Here is a 12519-nt window from a genome sequence, read left to right as displayed (position 1 = left end):
AAATTTCTTTAGATTATTAATTAGAGGTCCTTAGAGAGTAATTTACCCAATTTCTAAGTTTTTGGACAAAAATGGGCTTGTATGGATGAAATTTTAAAGAAAGGGCTTAAGGGTATTTTGGTTATTTAGCATTTTAATGAAATAAAATGGAAAAAATAAGCCAAAAATCAGCTCATTTCTTTCATGTTGCTACGAAAAATTTAGGGTTCTCTATAGCTAGGGTTTTCAAGCTTTTCAAGCTCAATAGTAAGTGCTCCCAAGCCCCGTTTTTAATGTTCTTCGTATTTTTGAAATCCCGATAGCTTACTCTCTCTATTTCTACCCATATTTCATGCTAGGGTTCATGTTTAGAAATTTACCCATGCATGAGTTACTTGCATTTTGATGTTTTATGGAGGAATATGAAAGTTGGATGTGTGTTAAACATCATTTCCTAGGTGATTTTCATGAAAAACACTTAAAAGGACCTTTTTGCAAAAGGTGTAAAGTATGAGGTAGAAATGTGAAATAATGGAAAAAAATGTGGGCTGCCATAAGAGGGAAAAGTGTTCGGCTAGGCTTGGGTAAGGTAGAAATAGCATGCATTTCATTATACGAGCCTAGAGACTAAAACGTAAAAATGTGAAAGGTTAGGGGCAAAATGGTCATTTGGATTGGGGGTGAAATTTAGTATTGAGAAGGTATAATGTGAGGTGTTAATAATTTAATTTTATTGTTATAGACCCTGAGGAACAAATTCCAGAGGTTGATTGAAGAAAACGAAAAGTTTCGGAATAACCGAAACACGATTCCGAGACGAATACCAGGTAAGTTCGGATAACTTAAAGTAAACTCATAGTATGCTTAATTGCATGATTTATGAATGTATTGTAATTGTATTTGATGATGCCATGAAAATATATGAAATACATCCTTAATAATGACATGTTGATAAATGTCCCGGTTGAGGTTGAAAATGGAATCTGATGGATAAACCATGGCTTACATGACTTGAGATCCTGCATATGTTGCAAAAAGGATTTAGCTCGGATGGATAATCCGTTGATCTCAAATATAAGAAGGATCTAGCCCGGACGGGTGTTCCTTGAGTGATTGAGCCTCTCGAAGAATATGTGTGCATTTTGGATTTAGCCCAGATGGGTAATCAAATTAGGGTCTAAATTTAGCCTGGACTGATATTTCAGATCGGAGCTCATTAAGGGTGTTTGTCACTATAAGGGATTTAGCCTGGACTGGTAATCCCGACGTCACTTTATTAGTTTAAATATGGGGGATTTAGCCTGGATTGATAATCCTCCCGTAAGATGTGAGGTTCGCGGGAGTGCATACATGAGATGATCACTCTTATGACTTGACGGTAAGTGGATAATCCATCAAGATTTCCAAGAAACTCAAGGAGATTAACATAAGATATAAAAATGAAACTATTGGATGATGAGCTCATCTAAGACAAATTACATGTGTATTATTAGTATGACTAACTTGTTGAATGAGTGCATGTGATAGGGAAGCCATTTCATTCTTGTTGGCATATTTGCTAAATATGGTTGTATGCTAATTACTTGGTAAGTTTACTTTCCAGTTATTCGGGCTTACTAAGCATGTAAATTCTTACCCCTCTCTTTTCCATGTCTTACAGAGCTCGAGGACTCGTAAAGATTGAAAGACGGTTGGAGAATCAACACACTATCAATTAGTCTAGCTTTGGTATATAGATACTCTTATTTGTTGAATGCCATGTATAGGGCTTTGGTTCATTTTGTGATATGTGTCATTTGAATTGCCCATATGAAAGCTTGTAAAAGTTTACATATCTTCTTGTATTTGGCCATGAAAATTGGCTTATTTTGAAGTAGGCTATGACCTACAAATCTATGCATGTTTATGTTTACATGGAGTGGCTTGCCCATAATTGCTAATGAGTTACAATAATGAGCCAATCTTAAAGGTGTTAATAAGGCATGGAAAATCCTTAATACAAAGGAAATAATCTAGCATGTATAAAACCGATGATATGAGGTTTACATGTAATGAGGTTTATCAAGGATATATTTAAGTATATAATCTAGCCTTATTATGTATTAAGATAACCTATAAGTGTGATTGGTTGATAGAGGGTGACCAAAGGCTTAGAAAATAGCCTAACAAGGTCCACACAGGTAGATACACGGGCATGTGTCTAGGCCGTGTCTGATACATGAATTACCCTTATGGGCGTGTGGTATGGTCATGCATCCCTTGCACCTAAAGTTTTAAGTCAGTGTCAAGCACGGGCTAGACACATGAGCGTGTGTCTTGGCCGTGTGCCCCTAAATGTATGCTGACGTCATAAACAGAGAATTACACGGGCTGAGGGCACGGGTGTGTGACTCACTAAAGCAAGGAAATTTAACAAGTTGCCCAAAGTTTATCGAATGTTCTCGGTTTTGTCCCGAACCGCCCTGATGTATGTTTTAGGTCTCGAAGGCCTATATAAGGGACGATATGCATGTGTTTGAAAATTTTTAATTTTGGGTGAAATTCGGTGACTTGATTTAGTGTATTTGTGAATGTGTAAGCCCGGTAACTCCTCGAACCCTATCTCGGTGTTAGGTACGGGTGAGAGGTGTTACATTTAGTGGTATCAAAGCTATGGTTTAGTCGGTTCTAGGACTACCGTAGAAAGTATTGAGTATCACTATACATGCCATTATTCGAACATTGATAGTGTAACATCTCCTAACTGTTTAAATTGTTTTTGAATATAGTAAATGTCTTCCAATCAAGCTCAAGATGAGTCCGAGAGAGCCGAGAGCCATGCTCCAGCTTTCGTACAACGAGCTGTATCTAGTAGTAGTAGAAGGCTTATGTCTGAAAGCTGGGATAGATGAATGGTTTGGGGATTATTTGAGGAATTGCCCCAACATACCATGACCTCCCTTGCGCCCTAACCAACCTAATGAGGATTTTCCATGAGGTATGGCACCTGTAAGAATTGCTAAGGCTTATGTAGATAAGCTTAGAAAGTATAAGGCTGAGGAATTTAGAGTGAAGGTCGACGATGATACTGAAAAAGCCGAGTTCTGGCTCAAGAATACTACTCGGGTATTAGATAAATTATCATGCACACCTGAGGAATGCTTAAAGTGTGTCGTGTCTCTGCTGAAGGATACTGCATACCACTGGTGGAAAACTGTATCTTCTGTGATGCCAAAGGAAAACATCACTTGGGAATTTTTCCAAGAAGAGTTTAAGAAGAAATACATCAGTCAAAGGTTCTTAGAATTGAAACGAAAGGAGTTCCTAGAACTCAAACAAGGAAATAAGACTGTAGCAGAATACGAAAGGGAGTTTGTAAGGCTAAGTCAATATGCAACTGAATGGGTTCAAACTGAGTAAAAAATGTGTAAATGCTTCGAGGAAGGTCTGAATGAGGAAATCAAGTTGTTGATTGGGATTCTTGGAATACGGGAGTTCACTGCATTAGCTGATCGGGCCAAGAAAGCCGATGAGCTCAACAATGAAAGAAACCAAGCAAAGAGAGAAGCTCGAGTTTCGGGCAAGAGGTCCAGCGATAAGACGCTCTCGTTTTCCACAAAGAAATCAAGGAGTCAACATGAACGCTCTACTTCATCGGTAGGGTATTTGGGTAAAGCGAAAGGCTCCAAACAGCACAATCAGAAGTCTTCCTCCCCGATGGTGACTAATGTGGGGGGGTGTAGATGACCAAAACCCGAAGTGTAAGAGCTACAGCAAATTTCAGTCTGGAGAGTGCCGAATGAAGAGCGGTGCTTGTTTCAGATGCGATTCTCTTGACCACTTCCTCAGGGACTGCCCAGAGTGGAATGAAAAAGAAGTGGAAGTAGCCCCGAAGTCGAGTGCTCCCATTCCACGAGGTAGACCTCCTAGATATCTTGGAAGTGCTAGTGGCAGTCGAGCTGTGGCTAAAGATGCTGCAAAATCAGAGGCTCGAGCCCAGGAAAGAACGTATGCAATACGCGCTCGAGAGGACGCCTCTGATCTTGACATTATTACGGGTACTTTTTCTCTTTTTAATACATATGTTGTTGCCTTAATTGATCCAGGGTCAACGCATTCATATATTTGCATGAGATTGGTGTCTAGTATGAACATACCCATTGAACCTACAGAATTTATTATTAGAGTGTCGAACCCATTAGGCAAATTAGTCCTGATTGATAAAATCTGTAAGAATTGTCCTTTGACGATTCATGGTTAATGCTTTCCGGCTAACCTTATGTTGTTACCATTTGATGAGTTTGATGTAATACTTGGTATGGATTGGTTAACCCAGCATGATGTAGTTGTCAACTGTGGTAGCAAGTATATTGAATTGAAATGTCCAGATGGTGAGATTTTGAGGGTTGATTCAAGAGAATTGGGTACACTATCGGTTTGTAATCACAACGATGGTTGCTCAGAGATATATGAGAAAAGGGTATGAAGCCTACCTTGCTTTTGTATTGAACACTAAAGAAACTGAGTTGAAGATTGAGTCTGTACTAATAGTATGTGAATATCCAAACGTGTTCCTATAAAAATTACCCGGATTACCTCCTGAAAGAGAGATAGATTTTGGTATTGAATTGGTGCCAGGAACAACTCCCATTTCTATTGCTCCGTACAGGATGGCGCTAACTGAGCTAAAAGAGTTAAAAGCACAGTTGCAAGAGCTGACGGATAAAGGTTTTGCAAGGCCCCTTGGGGTGCTCCCGTATTGTTTGTAAAGAAGAAAGACGGTTCATTGAGGCCATGTATAGATTATCGACAGTTGAACAAGATAACTATCAAGAATAAGTATCCTTTGCCAAGAATTGATGACTTGTTCGACCAGTTGAGAGGAGCCACTGTGTTCTATAATATAGACTTGAGGTCCGACTACTATCAGTTGCAAGTTAAAGAATCGAATGTGCCTAAGACAGCTTTCAGAACGAGGTCTGGCCACTATGAATTCCTCGTCATGCCATTTGGGTTAACGAATGCACTGGCCATATTCATGGACCTAATGAATAGAATCTTTCAGCCATATTTGGATAAGTTCGTCGTTGTGTTCATTGACGACATTTTGATTTATTCCAAAGATGAGACAGAGCATGCGAAGCATCTGAGAACTATGTTGCAGACCTTACGAGAAAAACAACTGTATGCTAAGTTTAACAAAAGTGAGTTTTGGCTCCAAGAAGTTGGTTTTTTGGGTCATATTGTCTCGAGTGAAGGCATCCGAGTTGATCCAAGTAAGATCTTTGCTATTTTTGAATGAAAACCGCCTAAAAATGTAACCTAGGTTAGAAGATTTCTTGGTTTAGCTGGTTACTACAGAAGATTTGTGAAAGGATTCTCTATGATAACGACTCCAATGATGAGGTTGCTATAGAAAGACGTTAAGTTTGAATGGACACAAAAGTGTCAGCAGTGTTTCGAGAGGTTAAAGACATTGTTGGCTGAAGCTCCTGTTTTTGTATTACCTGAGCTAGGAAAAGAGTTTGTGTCTATAGTGATGCATCGTTAAATGGATTGGGTTGTGTACTTATGCAAGATGGTAAGGTGATAGCCTATGCTTCACGGCAGTTGAAGCCACACGAGAAGAACTATCCGACGCATGATCTAGAGCTTGCCGCCATTGTTTTTACCTTGAAATTTTGGAGGCATTATTTATATGGTGAGACTTGTCGTATATTTACCGACCACAAGAGTTTGAAGTATTTGATGACTCAAAAAGAATTGAATCTGAGACAGCGGAGATGGTTAGAATTAATTAAAGATTATCAGCTGATCATTGACTATCACCCGGGAAAGGCAAATGTGGTCGCCGATGTGTTAAGCAAAAAATATTTGTTTGCATTGAGAGCCATGGACGCTCGATTAGCGTTGCTTGATGATGGTTCAGTTGTGGCAGAGCTAGAAGCAAGGCCAACATTTCTGCAGGAAATTTATGATGCTCAAACTAATGACAACGTACAAGCTAAAAGAATTCAATGTGAGTCGGGCATTAAATTAGATTTTTGGATCGGTCCTGATAGATGTTTGATGTTCAGAGATAAGGTTTGTGTACCCAAAGATGATGAGCTTATTCAGAAAATTTTGCAAGAAGCACATGATAGCCGTTTGTCTATTCACCCGAGAAGTACCAAGATGTGCAATGATTTGGAGAAAATGTACTGGTGGAACGGGATGAAAAGAGACATCTTTGAAGTTGTATCGAAATGCCTGATATGTCAGCAAGTCAAAGTTGAACATCAAGTACCTTCAGGGTTGTTACAGCCTGTGATGGTCCCCGAATGGAAGTGGGATAGAGTTACTATGGATTTTGTGATAGGATTGCCATTAACCCCGAAAAAGACAGATGCTATATGGGTTGTGGTGGATAAGTTGACGAAGTTGGCTTATTTCATTCTGGTAAGAACAGACTACTCTCTTGATAGATTGGCCGACTTGTATATATATATGAAATTGTAAGATTACACGGGGTACCGCTGTCGATTATTTCAGACTGAGATTCGAGGTTCACTTTGAGGTTCTGGAAGAAATTACAAGAAGCTTTGGGTACAAAATTGAGTTTTAGTATGCCTTTTCACCCTCAGGCAGATGGTCAGTCTGAGCGGATGATTTAGATTCTTGAGAATATTTTGCGATGTTGTATCCTCCAATTTTAGGGTAGCTGGGAAAAATACTTGCCATTGGTAGAATTTTCCTACAACAACAGTTTTCAAACAAGTTTGAAGAGGCACCTTATGAGGCCTTGTATGGTAGAAAGTGCCAAACTCCATTGTACTGGACAGAACTCAAGGAAATTCAAATTCACGGAGTTGATCTGATCAAGGAAACAGAAGAAAAAGGTAAAGTGATATGGATTGTTTAAAAGCAGCATCAGATAGCCAAAAGTCATATGCTGATCTGAAAAGAAAAGAAATCAAGTTCAAAGTTGGAGATAGAGTATTCTTGAAAGTATCTCCATGGAAAAAGGTGTTGAGATTTGGTAGGAAAGGCAAACTGAGTCTGTGATGTATTGGACCGTATGAGATCACCAAAAGAGTTGGACCATTAGCCTATTGTTTGGCATTGCCACCCGCATTAGAAAAGAGTCATGACGTGTTCAATGTATCTATGTTAAGACAATATCGATCAGACCCCTCGTGATTTCACCGACTGAGATTGAAATTCGACCGGACATGACTTATGGTGAGGAACAGATCAAGATTTTGGCTCGTGAGATTAAATAGTTGAGAAATAAAGATGTGGCTTTGGTAAAGGTTTTATGGCATCGACATGGTATGGAAGAGGCTACATGGGAGCCAGAAGAAACCATGAGAAGCCAATATCTGAACCTGTTTACTGGTAAGACTTTCAAGGATGCAAGTCCCTAAGGGGCGAAAAAATGTAACATCCCGAAATAAAGCCTAGACGGAATAGTGGTTTTGGGACCACAAATCTGACATTAAAATATTTATTTTATGATTATTATGAGGTCTAGAATATGAGAATATGCATGTGTTAAAGTTTCATCAAGAAATTCTTTGAGTAAAATGTCCAATTGGAAATTAGGGACTAAATTGAATAAATTGCCAAACTTGGATTCTAGAAGCAAATTGTATGAAATTGCTTTAGATTATTAATTAGAGGTCCTTAGAGAGTAATTTACCCAATTTCTAAGTTTTTGAAAAAAAAGGGGCTTGTATGGATGAAATTTTAAAGAAAGGGCTTAAGGGCATTTTGGTCATTTGGCATTTTAATGAAATAAAATGGGAAAAAATAAGCCAAAACTCAGCTCATTTCTTTCATGTTGCTGTCAAAAATTTGGGGTTCTCCATTGCTAGGGTTTTCCAGCTTTTCAAGCTCAATAGTAAGTGCTCCCAAGCCCCGTTTTTAATGTTCTTCGTATTTTTGAAATCCCGATAGCTTACTCTCTCTATTTCTACCCATATTTCATGCTAGGGTTCATGTTTAGAAATTTACCCATGTATGAGTTACTTGTATTTTGATGTTTTATGGAGGAATATAAAAGTTGGATATGTGTTAAACATCTTTTCCTAGGTGATTTTCATGAAAAACCCCTAAAAGGACCTTTTTGCAAAAGGTGTAAAGTATGAGGGAAATGTGAAATAATGGAAAAAAATGTGGGCTTCCATAAGAGGGAAAAGTGTTCGACTACGCTTTGGTAAGGTAGAAATAGCATGCATTTCATTATACAAGCCTAGGGACTAAAATGTAAAAATGTGAAAGGTTAGGGGCAAAACGGTCATTTGGACCGGGGGTGAAATTTAGACTTGAGAAGGTATAATGTGAGGTGTTAATAATTTAATTTTATTGTTATAGACCCTGAGGAACAAATTCCAGAGGTTGATCGAGGAAAACGAAAAGTTTCGGAATAACCGAAACACGATTTCGAGACGAATACCAAGTAAGTTCTGATAACTTAAATTAAACTCATAGTATGCTTAATTGTATGATTTATGAATGTATTGTAATTGAATTTGATGATGACATAAAAATATATGAAATACATCCTTAATAATGACATGTTCATAAATGTCCCGGTTGAGGTTGAAAATGGAATCTGATGGATAAACCAGGGCTTACATGACTTGAGATCCTGCATATGTTGCAAAAAAGATTTAGCCCGGATGGGAAATCCGTTGATCTCAAATATAAAAAGGATCTAGCTCGGATGGGTGTTCCTTGAGTGATTGAGCCTCCCGAAGAATATGTGTGCATTTTGGATTTATCCCGGACGGGTAATCCTATTAGGGTCTGAATTTAGCCTGGACTGGTATTTCATATCGGAGCTTATTAAGGTTGTTTGTCACTATAAGGGATTTATCTTGAACTGGTAATCCCGCCATAAGATGTGAGGTTCGTGGGAGTGTGTATATGAGATGATCGCTCTTATGATTTGACGGTAAATGGATAATGCATCGAGACTTCCAAGAAACTCAACGGGATTAACATGAGATATGAAAATGAAACTATTGGATGATGAGCTCATCTAAGACAAATTACATGGTGTATTATTATTGTGACTAACTTGCTGATTGAGTGCATGTGATAGGGAAACCATTTCATTCTTGTTGGTATATTTGCTAAATATGGTTGTATGCTAATTACTTGGTAAGTTTACTTGGTAAGTCTTACAGTGCTCGAGGACTCGTAAAGATTGGAAGATGGTTGGAGAATCAACACACTATCAATTAGTCCAGCTTTGGTATATAGATACTCTTATTTTGTTCAATGGCATGTATAGGGCTTTGGTTCATTTTGTGATATGTGTAATTTGAATTGCCTATATGAAAGCTTGTAAAAGTTTACATATCTTCTTGTATTTGGCCATGGAAATTGGCTTATTTTGAAGTAGGCTATGACCTACAAATCTATGCATGTTTATGTTTACATGGAGTGGCTTGCCCATATTGGTAATGAGTTACAATAATGCGCCAATCTTAAAGGTGTTAATGAGGCATGGAAAATCCTTAATACAAAGGAAATAACGTAGCACGTATAAAACTGATGATATGAGGTTTACATGTAATGAGGTTTATCAAGGATATATGTAAGTATATAATCTGGCCTTATTATGTATTAAGGTAACCTATAAGTGTGATTGGTTGATAGAGGGTGACCAAAGGCTTAGAAAACAACCTAACAAGGTCCACACAGATTGCCCCCATGGGCTTGTGGTATGGTCGTGCATCCCCTGTACCTAAAATTTTAAGTCAGTGTCGAGCACGGGCTAGACACACGGGCGTGTGTCTTGGCCGTGTGCCCCTAAATGTATGTTGACGTCATAAACAGAGGGTTACACGGGCTGAGGGCATGGGCGTGTCCCAAGCCACACGAGCGTGTGACTCACTAAAGCAAGGAAATTTAATAAGTTTCCCAAAGTTTATCGAATGTTCTCGATTTTGTCCCGAACTGCCCCGATGTATGTTTTAGGTCTCGAAGGCCTGTATAAGGGACGTTATGCATGTGTTTGAAAAGTTTTCATTTTGGGTGAAATTTGGTGACCCGATTTAGTGTGTTTGTGAATGTGTAAGCCTGATAATGCCTCAAACCCTGTCCTGGCATTGGCTACGGGTGAGTGATGTTATATTATACGAGCCCTCGAGGCCCTAAATACGCATTAGAAACAAGTCAAGAATAAATTGAGATCAAAGAGAATTTTTTAGAAAACATTGAAATTTTCAAAGCTGTAGGGGTCACACGGCCGTGTGACTCACACGACCAAGAGACACGCCCGTGTCTTAAGCCGTGTGGGCATTTGAAATAGGGACATACGGGCATGTCCTAGTTTGTGTCTGTGCCCGTGTAACTCACTAACTTGGGCCACACAGCCAAGCCACAAGTCGGTGTGGTAGGCTGTATACCCTTCGAAGTAATCTCACTCGCCCATGTGCTAGGCTATGTATGAGGCCATGTAACGGCCTGGCTTACAACCCTTTGAAAGCTACAGGAGACACACAGCCCTGTGTCACACACTACTGAGACACGTGCCCATCTCTCTGCCCGTATGGAGGAAAATAGGTCATTTTACAAGCTATATTTCTCACTCAAATAGGCATAAACCTACACCCAACATTGTGCATATCAACAAGCCATAATAAGGCACCCAAAACAAGCATAATCAAGCTTTAAACATATGGTATATTCACACACAACCAATATGCCTTTAGGCACCTCAAATGACAATTTAAAAGTATGTCTAACCATTTGTTCAATATAATCAAATGATCAACTAATGTAACGCCCCAATTTTCGGGAATTCTGTGAATGTTGGCATAGGTTTAATTATGTTAGTGGGCCTCCAGAAGGCCCAAGCTTAAGATAGAACCCGGCAATTTTAGTTAATTTTTGTTCCATAAGAAAAAGGGGGTGAAATTATGAAATAGGACCTATGTGAAAATGTTTGAAAATGCTATAGGCTAAATTGAAGTGGCCAAATAAATAGGAGTGCAAAATAGGAGGATTTGCATGACAAACCCTCCATTTTACATGAAGTGGCCGGCCATCATGTTGTTGTAGACAAAATGTGCACTTGATATCCATAATTTATGGTACAAATTGATACAAATTGATAATGGGTTAGGTAAATGTTCCATGATAATGGGTTAGGTAAATGTTTCATGATAATGGGTTAGGTAAATGTTCAATGATAATGGGTTAGGTAAATGTTCCATGATGGGAATTTCATATCTTTTGTATTAAAGAATTAAATGGATGAAATATGAAATTTTATTAAAAAAAAGGGGTGAAAAGAACAAAGTTTTGTCCATCTTTGTTCATCATAGCCTAAAGTTAGAGAAGAGAAAGGAGAGGAGAAAGCTCTTGAATGTTCGGTCACTTGGGGAAGAAAATTGAAGGTAAGTTCATGGTAGTTTGCTTCTATCTTGATGTTCATGAGTTCTTCTTGATTCTACCTTAACTCTTGAAGCATATTTTGGTTTTTGGTTGTGTTGTGAGCATTTGGTCATGAATTAAAATGACGGAAATGGTTGTTTTTTCATGTTCTTTTGATGAAAAATGGAAGATAGGTGAAGTTGAGCCAAACAAATGAGCATGCATGTGCTTAGATGCTAAGGGGAAAAATCGGCTAATATGTTGTGCTTTAAAATGATGAAATGGAGATTATACTTAAGTAAAATCATAGATATGTGATGATTGATTGGTGATATACATGTTAAAAAAAAACATGCATGCAAGTTATGTGTGAAAGAGTGATTTGGTAATAAATCTGCTTGGGACAACAGCAGTAACATGAATTTGGAAAATTACCATAAGAAGCTGAATAAATTATGTAATTAAATCTTAATGAGTCTATTTTCAAATGAAATAAACAAGAACATATTTTGAATTCTGTACAATGAGAAATTTGATTCGTAATGAAGAGTGGTTAGATTAGTCAAACAGTGAAACATGGGAAACTTTAAAAAAAATCTGGTATTGATTGGCTAAACCAAAAATTCTGAAAATTTTATGGATAGAAGATATATGAGTCTATTTTCAGGTAAAATTAACGGCACTTGATTTGGAGTTTCGTAGCTCCAGTTATAAATGATTTAGTGACTATTATTCAGGAAGATAGCTTGCAGTGAGGTTATGATTATGTGGTAAACATTGACAAAAATTTGTTAATGAGTTGCTTATTGATTTCTTATAAGCTTACTATGATCTGTAGGTGTGGTTGGCCGAATATTGTAAGGGGTTAATATGTAGTTTGTATTTGAATAGTTAGATTAATGTGTTAGTAATCCAATTGTAGGCAGTTCATGTGTGGATCTCATCAGCATATCGTTGCAAACAGGTGTGTAACTAACACCCTCTTTCTTAGTCTGGATCGGTAAAAGTCGAAAAGCTGAAATGCCGAAAACCGGTATTTTGTAGATTTGCGAGTGTGCGAATGCTCGTGAGGTAAATCGATTAATTTTTTGGTAAGCTGCAAAATTTGGACTGCAAAGTGCATGATTTCTGTGCCCTCGATATTTTTAGGCTTAATGGGCCAAAATTGGAATTATGGGCCAACGGGCCCAA

The sequence above is a fragment of the Gossypium arboreum genome, chromosome 1, assembly GCF_025698485.1.
Source record: "Gossypium arboreum isolate Shixiya-1 chromosome 1, ASM2569848v2, whole genome shotgun sequence".
Taxonomy (NCBI): domain Eukaryota; kingdom Viridiplantae; phylum Streptophyta; class Magnoliopsida; order Malvales; family Malvaceae; genus Gossypium; species Gossypium arboreum.
The sequence above is the reverse complement of the archived record's forward strand: the minus strand, read 5'-3'. Positions refer to the sequence as shown.